Source organism: Microcebus murinus, chromosome 6 (genome assembly GCF_040939455.1).
Source record: "Microcebus murinus isolate Inina chromosome 6, M.murinus_Inina_mat1.0, whole genome shotgun sequence".
NCBI classification, from domain to species: Eukaryota; Metazoa; Chordata; class Mammalia; order Primates; family Cheirogaleidae; genus Microcebus; species Microcebus murinus.
This window is the reverse complement of record NC_134109.1, coordinates 78,116,146-78,129,052: the sequence shown is the minus strand read 5'-3', so window position 1 is coordinate 78,129,052 and position 12,907 is coordinate 78,116,146.

Sequence of the window (12,907 nt, the reverse complement as noted above, 5' to 3'; positions counted from 1 at the left end):
TGCTGCTCTCCTGCAGTGGCTCTGCCACTGCCCCAGCAAGGAGAAGCATGTCCATGCTACGTGGTCTTCTCCAGATGCCACACTGTCTTCTCCAGGTGCCACACTGTCTTCTCTAGGTGCCACGCCATCTTCTCCAGATGCCACACTGTCTTCTCCAGGTGCCACACTGTCTTCTCTAGGTGCCACGCCATCTTCTCCAGATGCCACCCCGTCTTCTCCAGATGCCACCCTGTCTTCCCCAGATGCCACACTGTCTTCCCCAGGTACCACACTGTCTTCCCCAGGTGCCACACTGTCTTCTCCAGATGCCACACTGTCTTCCCCAGGTGCCACGCTATTTTCCAGGTGCCATGCTATCTTCCCCAGGTGCCACGCTGTCTTCTCCAGGTGCCCCACTGCTTCCATTCCTGGTGTGTCAGAACTCTGCTGGGTTCTTGGCAAAAACCAATAACTCTGAACCACATTTTCCTTGATCTTGAAGCAACCAGGCATACACCCAGAACAGCACAGTCTTTCTTAAATGGCTCCATCCATTTCTGCCCATCCACCCCTATCCAGCAGGTGTTGAGTCCAGTTCAGCAAGAACTGGAATAGACACCACAGAACCTTCCATGTTGCTTTCTGCTCTCACTTTCCCCTCCTCCAGCAAAAACCTCCTCACTCCTCCTCGATTTACGGCAATAAACTTTTGCATGCACATAAATGGAGGCAGACCAACAGGGGAATGTGTGTTGGGATGGGGGAGGTATGCTAGACAGAATAATGGATCCCCCAACATGTCCACATCCTAATCCCTGGAGCCTCATCTGCTTTTTTACATGGCAAAAAGGACTTTGCAGATGGAGATGGAGGATCTTGAGGTCGGGAGATTATCCAGGCTTCTCCTGGGAGGTCCAGTGTAATCACAAGGGTCCTTATAAGAGAGAGGTAAGAGAGACAAAGTCAGAAACAGGAGATGTGATGAGAGGAGCAGAGGTTGGAGTGCTGCACTTTGAAGAAGGAGGAAGGGACCACAAGCCAAGGAATGCTGGCAGCTGGAAAGTCAAGGAAATGGATTCTCTCCTGGAGCCTACAGAAGGAATGTGGCCCTGCTGACATCTTTGTCTTAGCCCGATAGGACTCATTTCAGACTTCTGACCTCCAAAAGGGTAGACTAACAAATTTGTATTGTTTTACGCTACTACATTTGGGATAGTTTGTTGCAGCAGCAGATGGAAATACATGGTTGTTTATGGTAGGAGCTGCCAAACTATCTTAATGTATAGTGGTTGGGATGAGGGTAAGAATTTGTTTCTTATCTATACTTTTGATCTTTATTCAAATGAGCACGTATATCTTATGTGATAAAAATGGAAAGCTATTATTTTCAAAAAGAGAACTCTGATGGATCTGTGCGTGAAGGTCCTGGAAAGGAAATGTCTGGAATCAGACATATGCAGCTCAGGGAAAAGGGGCAAAGAGTCAAAGAGGAGACTGCAGCATGGAGTCTGGGATGTCTGTCCCATCCGTTGATTTATCCAGGCCCACGATGTCCAGGAACTCTTCAGCAATGATTTAAGTAGCACTCCGGAACATGAGCCTTTTCCAAAGATAAACTGAAAGAATGAATTTAGGAGTGAGCAAGCACAGGAAGAATTAAAAAGAAAGAGAAAAAAAAAACGAGAAAGAAATGCAGTAGGCAAAAATCAAGATATTACATGAAGATGCAAATGAGTCCCCAGACACTCTACAACAATAAAGAGCAGCCCTTCTTCTGCAAATCTGTGTGAAGGAGGCCAACAGAGCGAAGGTCACCTGACTGGCCTACCTGTTCACAGGACCTTCTTTTAGCAGGTTCCATAGGGCTCCCCCTAGGATATTCCACCCAGGCCCTCCTAAGAAATAGCCCTTTCTGCAGACTTTTCCTAACCCCTTCTTTTCCACCAAAATATACCTGTCCTATTCTAAAGACAACTGTCATGGACACTTCATTAAGTCAACGTCATGGAGAAAAAAGGAAGGGGGCACAGTTTAGAACCAACAATGTCCAATAGAGATAAAATGCAAGCCACATTCATAATTTTTAATAGTGTGATGATCACATTAACAAATAAAAAGAAGCAAATGAAACTAATTTTAACAATGTATTTAATTTAACTCAATATAGCCAAAATATTAATTTAGCATGTAGAAAATGTTAAAAATACATTAATGAAATATTTTACATTACTTTATGCCAAATTCAGAATTTGATGTGTATTTTGCACTTAAAGTACATCTCAGTTCCTATTAGGCACATTTCAAGTGCTCAATAGCCACATCTAGTAGCTACTGTACTAAATAGTACAGTTCTAGATTTAAAAAAATTAAAGAGACCCCATTACCAAGTCATTGAGTGATTCTAGTGTGGATCCTAGTTCTAAAGAAAAGATCTATAAAAGACATTCTTAGGGCAATTGGGAACCTTTTTAAGAGTTGGACTGGACAACTGGAAAAAACATAACTATCAACTGGTTGTTAGATATTATGGTGACCTCGTGGTGTAATGGCAGCACATCTGACTCCAGATACTATTCTGGAGTTATTGTTGGTTTTAGGTGAGATATTACAGGTATGTGGGAGATTTTCCTTACACTTAGGAGATTTAGGCTGAAGTCATGATATCTGCAAATTATTCTTGAAGCAAATATTCTTAAAAGAAAGAAAGCAAATATGGCAAATTGTTAATTATTAATCCAAGTAGAGGGTAGATGAATATTCTAGGTACTATTCTTTCAACTTCTCTCTCTGAAATTCATAATAAAAAACTGGGGAAGCACACACACACACACGTTTGAGACCAGCCTGGGCAACAGCAAGACCGTGCCTCTATAAAAAATAAAAATTAGGCCAGGCAAGGTGGCTCACGCCTATAATCCTAGCACTCTGGGAGTCTGAGGCGGGAGGATCACTCAAGGTCAGGAGTTCAAAACCAGCCTGAGCAAGAGCGAGACCCCCTTCTCTACTAAAAACAGAAAGAAATCAATTGGCCAACTAAAAAATAAAAATTAGCCTGGCGTGGTGGTGTGGGTCTGTTGTCCCAACTACTTAGGAGGCTGAGGCAAGAGGGTCACTTGAGCCCAGGAGTTTGGGGTTACAGTGAGCTATGATTGCACCACTACATTCTAGCCTTGGTATCAGAGCGAGACCTTGTCTCAAAAAACAAAACCAAAACAAAACAAAACAAATGGTTGCATTGCATTGAATTTTTGTTGTTGTTGTTCACTGCCAGGGTCAGGAATAGAATACAAGTCTCTTGTTCTAAGATATACATTTCAAAACTCATTTATTATTATATATGCAGACATAAACACCATGCAAATGGAAAATAACCATCTACCTCTGAAATTTTATGCTAGTGGGTTCCATTTTTTATTCTACTAAAAGATCTTAGTATTTATGATGAGGTTACACCAGGCTCTTATTTCCACCTTCTTTTTACTAATACATACTGTGAAGTCTCTCTTGCTCATAGGCACATATGAACACGTGCACCTAAACAAACCCAGAGACAGAAATACCACATCTGAAGCCCAAAGGTCATTAGATTGCTTTCAGAAAGTTGTGGTCCTGTCACCCAAGCCTCATAAACGTATGACATCTTATTAAACTTCTCAAGTCTGGGCCAATTGGTGTGAAGAAGACTAATGCCATGGTTTTTTTTAAAGAAAACAAAGATCTGTAGAATATCTTTAAGGATATGAATTTTTTATGTTGTTTTTGTTTCTCAACTTCACAGGGCATACATTAATTAAAGATTCTTTTAGAATGCTACCCATCTGTTAATACTTTGCTAAACTTATCTGTAATCAGTAGCAGCTGCATTTTAACAAGTATGTAAATGTTCAAAGGTAGTATTCTTCTTAGCAGGTTAACAATTTGCTTCTATAATCATATGCTTAGGCTTAATAAACACTTTCTTCATAAATATGTTTTTAAAATATAGTAAGCTTCCTCTCATACCTCTGCAATTACTAATCTTTAGAAGTAGTGAGTGTGGATTAGTGACATTTTGTTGTATCACTTATCTAACTGAAGAGCATGGAGCTCAGTCAATTCTGAGTGAAGAAGGACTCTGACCTCTTTCCAGATCCCACCTTTTTTAGGGTTTAGGGGTGTCCTGGCTGGGGTAGCTCCAGAGAGGAAGGAGAAGGGAAAGGCAATAGACCTTTGAGATCATGTGGCCTCTCCAGAAATTCATCATATTCCTAATCAATGTTCTTATAATTTTTTTCTCACCAAACAAGCTATGAAATTCAGAGGATATTTGACATTTATATACATAGGAAAAACTTATGTATATTTTCAGTTTACCTTTCCAAGTCCCAGATCATAAATAAAAACAACATATTTAAGGCCAACACTAAAATTCTTAGAGACTGAGCTGAGCACTTGCCTTCCTAAACCACAAGACCAGGTACAGCACAGAACAAGGGTCGCAAAGGATATAGAAAATTCTCATAAACCATTTTTTTAAAATTGCATAGTTTTCTGCCTTTTTAAAAGAACAAAATAGCACAGAGGGATCATGTAAAAGTCAAACTGTATTATAATCATATAGTATCATGTAACATCATGTGGGTCAATTATGAAGGCTAATCAGACTTTTCTGATGATACCTGCTAGAAACCAGGAAACAGAAATGACGAGAAGGAAGGCAAAGACAAATCCTTTACCACCTGTGATGTAATCTTTTCAAGAAAAACTAGAAACTCTTTTGGTGGGAAGGCCAAGCTAGACTTTGAAGACATGATGCAATTCTCAATTTGTTGGTGACTCACCCCGTGGCGCTTATCTCTCTTGTGAGTAATGAACAATGAACAGGAATGGAAAGTCCTCTGTGAACTAAGAGGAATTAACCACCTGTCTACTCAAATCTCAGGAGAAAATTAGGAGGGTTTGGGATTTTTCACTCCTTGGCCCGAAATCGTGAAACTGCCTTGTTCCAGACAGTCCCCAATTATGAAGTTTCATTCTAGCTCATTTCCAGGAGAGTTTTATGACTCTAAATCTTTCCCCCAAAATCAGTCCATCTGTAGATGTCCCTCGTATTCTTTGTGGTCTCAGAATGCAGGGCCTGCCTGGCCATGCCCCAGGACGGGATTCACTTCTTAAGGTCAATGCCAGAATTGATTAAGACTCTTCTGTGTCCTCCAGACAAGCACTGCCTGAGATCTGAGTTAAACCTACTTAAGAAACCAACTAGATCATGCAACTAAATCATGGCTTTCAAAAGGGATTAAAAAGAAACAAACTGACCTAGGGAAAAAGGAACCTGGTAAACTGACAACCATTTCCCTGAGTTCTGTTCCCTGTTGGAACGATATGACTGTTTTTTGTTTGAACTGTACATGCAACTTCAGCCAAAACCTTCAGGAAATATAAGATGAGAATAAGTGCAGATAGGACAGGAAAGGGTTACTTCTTTCTTCCCTTTCCAGATGGACTTTATGATGAGCAATGGCACTAAGTATCTTCAGATGGCAGCTGACCTGCCAATCAAAGTACCATACTGCCTGGATTCCAGACAGCACGGTTTCATGTGCCTTCTCCCTGCAAAGTGAGCAACTTTGATTTAGTGAGGGGTGAAACTCTGAATACCAGGGACTGAAAGGACTTTTGTTTTAGACAATCTTTTGAAACCTTAATTTTCTTTAGCGCTGGTCCTATTCATGTCACTCAACAATGACTTACTGTTCAGAAAGAGCTGCATCTGCCAAAAACATTGGACCTTGAGAATCTGATCCAAAAGCCACTCCTGACTCTCAGGAGCCTACCCTCGGTTTGGGTTATCCACAACCTTACTAAAGCTATGGCATACAAAACATTAAGACTACTGTCAATCTCAGGCAACTCAACTCACTGCCTCCAAGTCACTAGGGCAAAAATATAGGTCTTAGCAGAGAAAAAAAAAATCCTGTACCAGAGGAGGAAGTAGGGCAGGACACAGTTAAATAATTTTTCAGGAACCTGGACATATCCTGCTTCTTTTTTAGCAAAGCTAGAAAGTAGGCAAGTCACCCTACTTGCTTGCATTTCCTTGTATTACCTTATCTCTAGCCCCCTCTCTGTTTTATAGGCATCCAGTGTTTGTAAGGACAGGATTTGCTATTCACTGTGTGGGGCTGGGAGAGGTCATCTGCATTAAATAGAAGATAAAATAAAAATTGGTACTCAACTGTCCTAGAAGAGTAAAAGGCAAATTAAGACGCTGGTGGAATAGGAATAAATAAGAGTTGCTATGTCACTTATCTTTCAGAGGGGCTAGGGACCCAGAAGAAATGTGGCATCACTGAGTCAGGGAACGTCCCAGCATATGATTTGCCACATGTTGAGAGCAAGGCAAGTGAGGAGCCCTTCACTTCAAAGGTGCTCAGATCTGTATCAGAAGTTGTGATAGGCTAGGTGGGAGGCCAAGGCGGGAGGATCGTTTGAGCTCAGGAGTTTGAGACCAGCCTGAGCTATAGCGAGCGAGACCCTGTCTCTACTAAAAATAGAGAGAAATTAGCTGGACAACTAAAAATATAGAAAAAATGAGCTGGGCATGGTGGTGCATTCCTGTAGTCCCAGCTACTCAGGAGGCTGAGGCAGGAGGATTGCTTAAGCCCAGGAGTTTGAGGTTGCTGTGAGCTAGGCTGACGCCATGGCACTCACTCTAGCTAGGGCAACAGAGTGAGACTCTGTCTCAAAAAAAAAAAAAAAAAGAGAGAGAGAAGAAAAAGAAGTTGTGATAAGGCTGGGTAGGGGGACAAGGTAGGAAGACACTGAGAACACTGGGCTTCTGGGATATTCCAGGGAAGGATGGCCTAGGCTGGGAATTTGAGGGACTGGACAAAATAATCCTAAAAAGAGAAAAGTCAAAATCAGTCTTAAGTCCTAATTTGACCAGGTCTGATCAATGTCTGAATTTATGTCTGCATCTCAGAAAAATATTCATATCTGTTGAAAGTAGATTTAGAGATTGGAGCACAATTCCATTAATAATTCAGTCATAAGAATAAGAAAAGTAAAAGAATAAGCTAAAAGCCCTGTTACAAAAATAACTTAATAACATAAAACCTCTTGGTTTGTGGTTAGAAAGACCTAATGCTTGAATCATTTGATCTAATAATTCCCCATTTCTTAAAGGAAAGGACCAAAGCCCTCAATAAAAGGCCTCCTGGGGAAGAGATTATAGCAAGAACCACATTTCTGGCCCAATTTGTTAAGGAAACTCTCACAAACATAGAAACACACACGCACATGACACATATAATACCTGTCACATGAGCACTGACATATTAAGGTAACATGGCCCTGACTGACATATTAATTGCACATTGACAACACTTGTACTTTCACTTTTCAAATAACTTGAAAGTGAAAACTTGGGGTACAGCAAACGAAGTTTTAAGTCAGTGGCTTCTCCTCCCCTGACCAATGGCTAAGTGACTTTAGGCACAATCCTAACTTGAACTTGGCCAAGGAACAACTTGTAACTAGACCAAAATTCAGACCCCTGTGATGCTCTTAGTCACTTAGCCATTGGTCAGGGGAGGAGAAGCCACTGACTTAAAACTCTGTTTGGCTGTACCCCAAGTTTGTAACCTGCAGTTGACAATACAGTGAAAAGGTTAGCACTTCATAGAGACCATCAACAGTATAGCTAGAGCCGGTTACTTACTGTCTTTACCTCTCCCGGTGCTTCACCATGCACAATGGTAATAGCCAACAAGCTCAACCCAGGACCACCTGAAGATGGATGAATTTCTAAGCTGGACGCCTTACAAACTGTCTGTGCTTACATTTCTGTGCCAGCAGTTTATGATTAACCTTTATGGTCTGACCTCAAGACAATACTGGTCACCAATGGGGTTTGTGTAACACTTAAAAAATGTTATCATTGCCCCTTAAGGAGTGACTCTCCTGCCCAGGAAAAGACCCCTACTCTGTGCGGTAGGATCTGTTTGTCGTCTATCTCTGTCTCAATAAAACCTTACTGTAGCCAGTTGGCTTACTCTCAGATTCATTCTTTTTTTTTTTTTTTTTGACAGTCTCACTCTTTTGCCCAGGCAAGAGTGCCATGGTGTCTGCCTACCTCACAGCAACCTCAAACTCCTGGGCTCAAGCAATCCTCCTACCTCAGCCTCCCAAGTAGCTGGGACTATAAGGCATGCGTCACCATGCCCAGCTAATTATATATATATATATATATACATTTCTTTTTAGTTGTCCAGCCAATTTCTTTCTATTTTTCTTAGTAGAGATGGGGTCTTGCTCTTTTTCAGCCTGGTCTCGAACTCCTGAGCTCAAACGATCCTAACCTCCTCAGCTTCCCAGAGTGCTAGGATTACAGGTGTGAGCCACTGTGCCCGGCCTCAGATTCATTCTTGCAAGAACCCACTTGGCGAGTGCAGGGGGCTTTCCTCCCTTCGTTGGGGCACCCCCTGCATCGAGCCTACCTCCCAGCACTACTTTATCGAGGAGGTACAGTTCCTAGGGTCCAAAGCACAAACAGGGACCCACAAAAGTGTTTTAATTTAATTTCACTTAAAATCAGAAGAAAAAAATGAATACAATAATAATATATAATGAATCTAACCTGGATTATATTCATCTTTATGCCAACACAGTCATAAAATATATTTTAAAATGTATTTTTGTGAAGGAAGGGGCACACAAATGTCAAAATGTGGCCCTACCACTCCTGCTGAGTTTAGACAGGTCTCAATAGAAGGGGTGCCTCCTCCCACCTCTACCTCCCACCCTTACCCCCCACTCCACCCATTTACTTCCTCTGGCTTGAACAGGGCAAGAGTCACAGCAACTTTGATTTTTGAAGAAGATTTTTAAAACAGCCACCAACCGTGATTATATATAACTTGTTTATTTCACACATGCATCATAAATCTAACCCGGATTTCTTCACACCCCCAATCCAAATACAAACTAATGACGTCAAAGCAACTAACACTATAGCAGGATCACACCTGCATGGGCCAAATTGAGATCCGGCATGAGGTCATCCTCCTCTGGGAGCAAAGCCTCACTTCTGGGGCACTGGAAAATCACACATAAATGGGCACCGATTACATTTATCACAACAGGCAGCAATGCTTTTTGCTGATTAAATCATTTAAAATCAATGACGCTGAATAATTGGTTGACTATGTAGTCAAGAGTTACCGTGTTTCCCCAAAAATAAGACCTACCCATAAAATAAGCCCTAGCAGGATTTGTAAACATTTGCGCAATATAAGCCCTGCCCTGAAAATAAGACCTAGTGATGGGGATGGCTATGCAGCGTATCTGCACAACCCATGCATTTCCTCGTGGAGCGGTAAAGGAGGTGAGCAGACCTTCTCATCTGCCCCATCGTGACTGCTACTTTCCCAGAGGTGACCAGAAAGGTGTGGGCAGCCCCACCAACAAGGTAGGCTCCCCCTGTCAGGTCCCAGCCATCCTGTGCGTGCTGCAAGCTGAGGCTTTGAGGGGAAAATAACGCATCCCTTGAAAATAAGCCCTAGGGTGTCTTCTTGAGGAAAAATAAATATAAGACCCTGTCTTATTTTCAGGGAAACACGGTAGGTCTCAGACCATCCTTGTGAAGCTATAATGCAGAATGCTCCAGCTGCACGCTCTATTTGGAGCCAAGCATTTGCCCTTTGATGCAAGGTACAGAAAAACAAAACAAAACAAAACAAGAGAGCATTTTCTTTTACAGTAAATTTAGATTATCTTATGGATGTATACTGAGAAATCGTTTTGATCAAATATTTGAGTCAGTTGCAAATTAGACACACATACGGACCAATCTTGATCCATACTTGCAGCAAATGTAAGCTTTCAGCTTTGCTTTTCAATCAATGCATTTCTAATTTTCATGATGCTCTCTTGTTGTGTGACTTTATCACTTGTGAAACACAAACTCTGTATTCACAGAAAGCACAGTTATCCACAGGGTTGAGACACATCCTTCTTAGTCTAGCTGAGACAGTCTCGCTTTCCTTGGAGGACGGACTATTCTATCCCGTTACACTTTCATAAGGCTGCCCTCTGACCCGAGGGTTTCACGCCCTATTCCCATGACAAAGAATCAGACTGAAGAAAAGATGCCTAAGCCCTATGTGGGATGGGGAAGGTTGTGCTCTGGCACAGGGGTAGTGTGATAGCTGTCAAAATCTAGAGGTTAACTGCTTGTTTTAACTTTTGTATGAAATGGGCTACTTTATGATTCCTTTAATATGAGTAAAGTATGACCCCTTTTAAAGGAAAAAAAAAATTTCTTGCAGACCTTAAGGATACATCTGCAGATGACCCTGGTTTGAGAAACACCTGCCCACATTAATTCCTAATGATTTTCTCCGCTGCTCACGTACAAGTTTATCTGTTAATAGTCAAGAGTTTTCATTTCAATATTGAGCTTATCATAGTACTTTTTGGATGCATTTTAACAGTTTTTTACCCAGAAAACCACATCCTTTGGTTGGCTGGTCCCAGCTATTTGAATCTTTCTATGAACTGTTTTTTTTTTTTTTTTTTTTTTTTTGCCAGCTTTTACCCATGTACTTTTGTAGGTGTTAAATTATTAAGTAGTAATAATGCAGTAAAGTGCTGGGTGCACAATAGGAGTTTTAAAAATAGTGCTTGGGTTATGAAACTGGTTTTAGCATTTAAATTATTGCTCTTTGGATTGCAATGCCAGCCTTTTGAAAAGAGGCCCAGTGTTGAATTTCAATTAACTCAGCCCTCTTTTCAGCCGCTCATCTCCAGCACCCAAAGGCAAGGAGTGGTGTTAATTTAATCACATCCAAAATGGAGCAAGGGATTTAAGGAACTCACATGGGACTCCTCAAGGTGTGAAACCTCTCAGACTCAAAGGCAATAAGATTAAGTCGGATTTAAGGACTTTATTTATATATTGGCAGGGGTGGAGGCTGGAGAATAAGAGTAAGTTCCTGGGTGTTGTGGTTCTGCCAAGCACTCTGCTCTTCTTACCCTGTGTATTCCTTTTCTCTAAGACACTCTCTCCCCCCATTTCTGTTCAGCTCACTCTTTATCTCACCCTTTGCATCTTAGCCTAGACCTCACTTCCACTGAGAAGTTGGCCCTTCATCAACCAAGATCTAGGGTAGGTGCCCCCTTGGATGTCATCGTGTAGCACTTACTAAGTTACTGAAACGGTCCCCATCGTAGCTCCACAACCTGGCACAAAAGAAGCACTCAAAACCCTAATGTTGTCTTCACTGCTTGAGGGCAGGCAAGCTGGAGATCCCAGCATATAATCATTGGCAAAGTTAGATGAGGTAGGCATTTGTACCTAATTTTACAAATCGGCTTAGAAAAGTTATTGACTTGCTTAGAGCCACATTACTGAGAAACATGAGGGCTGAGATTCCAACTCAATCTAACTTCAAAGCTCACACTTTTAACCACAGTGCCATTCTGCCACCCAAACACTTGCAAAAAAGATATTGTTTTACCAACTTGAACAAAGTAATTCACTACCAACTTACCCCTGCTGGCCCCAGGCTCTGTTTTTTTTTCTTTAAGCCCATTCAGGGCAAGATCAGAAAGCAAGAAGTTCTCTGCCAGAATGATGCAAAATAGCATTTATTTATTGAACAAATGCATGCAAATAATACAAAAATTAAAGTAACAAAAGGGAGACAATGAAAAATTAAGAGTCCCCAGCCCCAGAGCCACTGAGTTCCCTTTTCCAGAAGTGATGATTGATATCTGTTGTTGTCATGGGGGATAGACCTAGAGCTGTGTTTTGTAAACTACGATCACAATCCAGCTGTGGGTCAATTTAGGGCGTTCTGACCAGCATATTTTTATGTCATTAAAAAAAATAGATTTGAAAGATCAGAGTGAAGCACATGTAGTAAGGGTAGATATTGCTTCAAGCAGCCTGGGTTTCAGTTTTACAGGTACCATAGCCGTACGCCCGGCTGAGCCACAGGGTGTAAAACGGCTTCCACACTGCGGAGTAATGTTCAAAGTGGTTGGAAAGCCATGGACCTGGCAGACCCACACATAAATTATGACGGTTACTTCTACTGAGGACCTTCCATGCTCACCTCTCAGCAGCCGAGTGATCCTGTCTATTAAAGCAGAAATCGAATCCCATCCCTCGTCTGCTCAAAGCCCTGCAAGAACTCCCCTCTCACTAGGAGTAAAAGCCAGGAGACAGCATGTCTATTTGTTTGTTGTGTTAGCATCCTGCAAAAAATACCAAGATCAAATTTAATCAAACTTGGAGAGACTATTTAGGCCAATTTGACCGAAAATATGGACTCTGTGATGCAAATAAATATGACTTTAGGGGGCTCTGAGAAGGCGGCAACCTTCAGAGCAGCTAAACACAAGAATGAATTTTCACTTTATGGCTCTATATTTGGGGTGATCTAGCTCAAAATACAATTTTGCATGACATTCATAGCATTTCCTTTGGAGAATCCTGGGGGTACCTCAAGGAGAGAAAGCATGCTCCAGAACAACTGGCTGAAGTTAGAGAGACTTCCAGAGAGTCAAGCTGCACACAGGGAAGGACGTTGAGGATGAGGAGTCAAGCAGGAGTCCACCCACAACCCCCCAACTAAAGGCGCGGGGGCAAAAGGAGATACTCCCATGTGGGCAATTCTTCATGGCCTTGGTCTAGGGTGAGCAGAAGCAGGGAGCTGTGGTATGGCATGCGCTGTTGTGTGGGAAAGCCAGTCACAATAATGAAAATAATGAGGCCAATTCTCCCTGTCTCAGAATAGGAGCAGCACTCAGCAGGAGAGTAAAGGATGGTGCCCACGGCCTCCCTCCTTTTCTCCCTCCATGTCACCTCACTCTCCTCTGGAGCTGTGTGCCCCTAAACACGGTGGCTCTGTCCTTTCAGGTCCCTGTGGAGGCCTCAGCT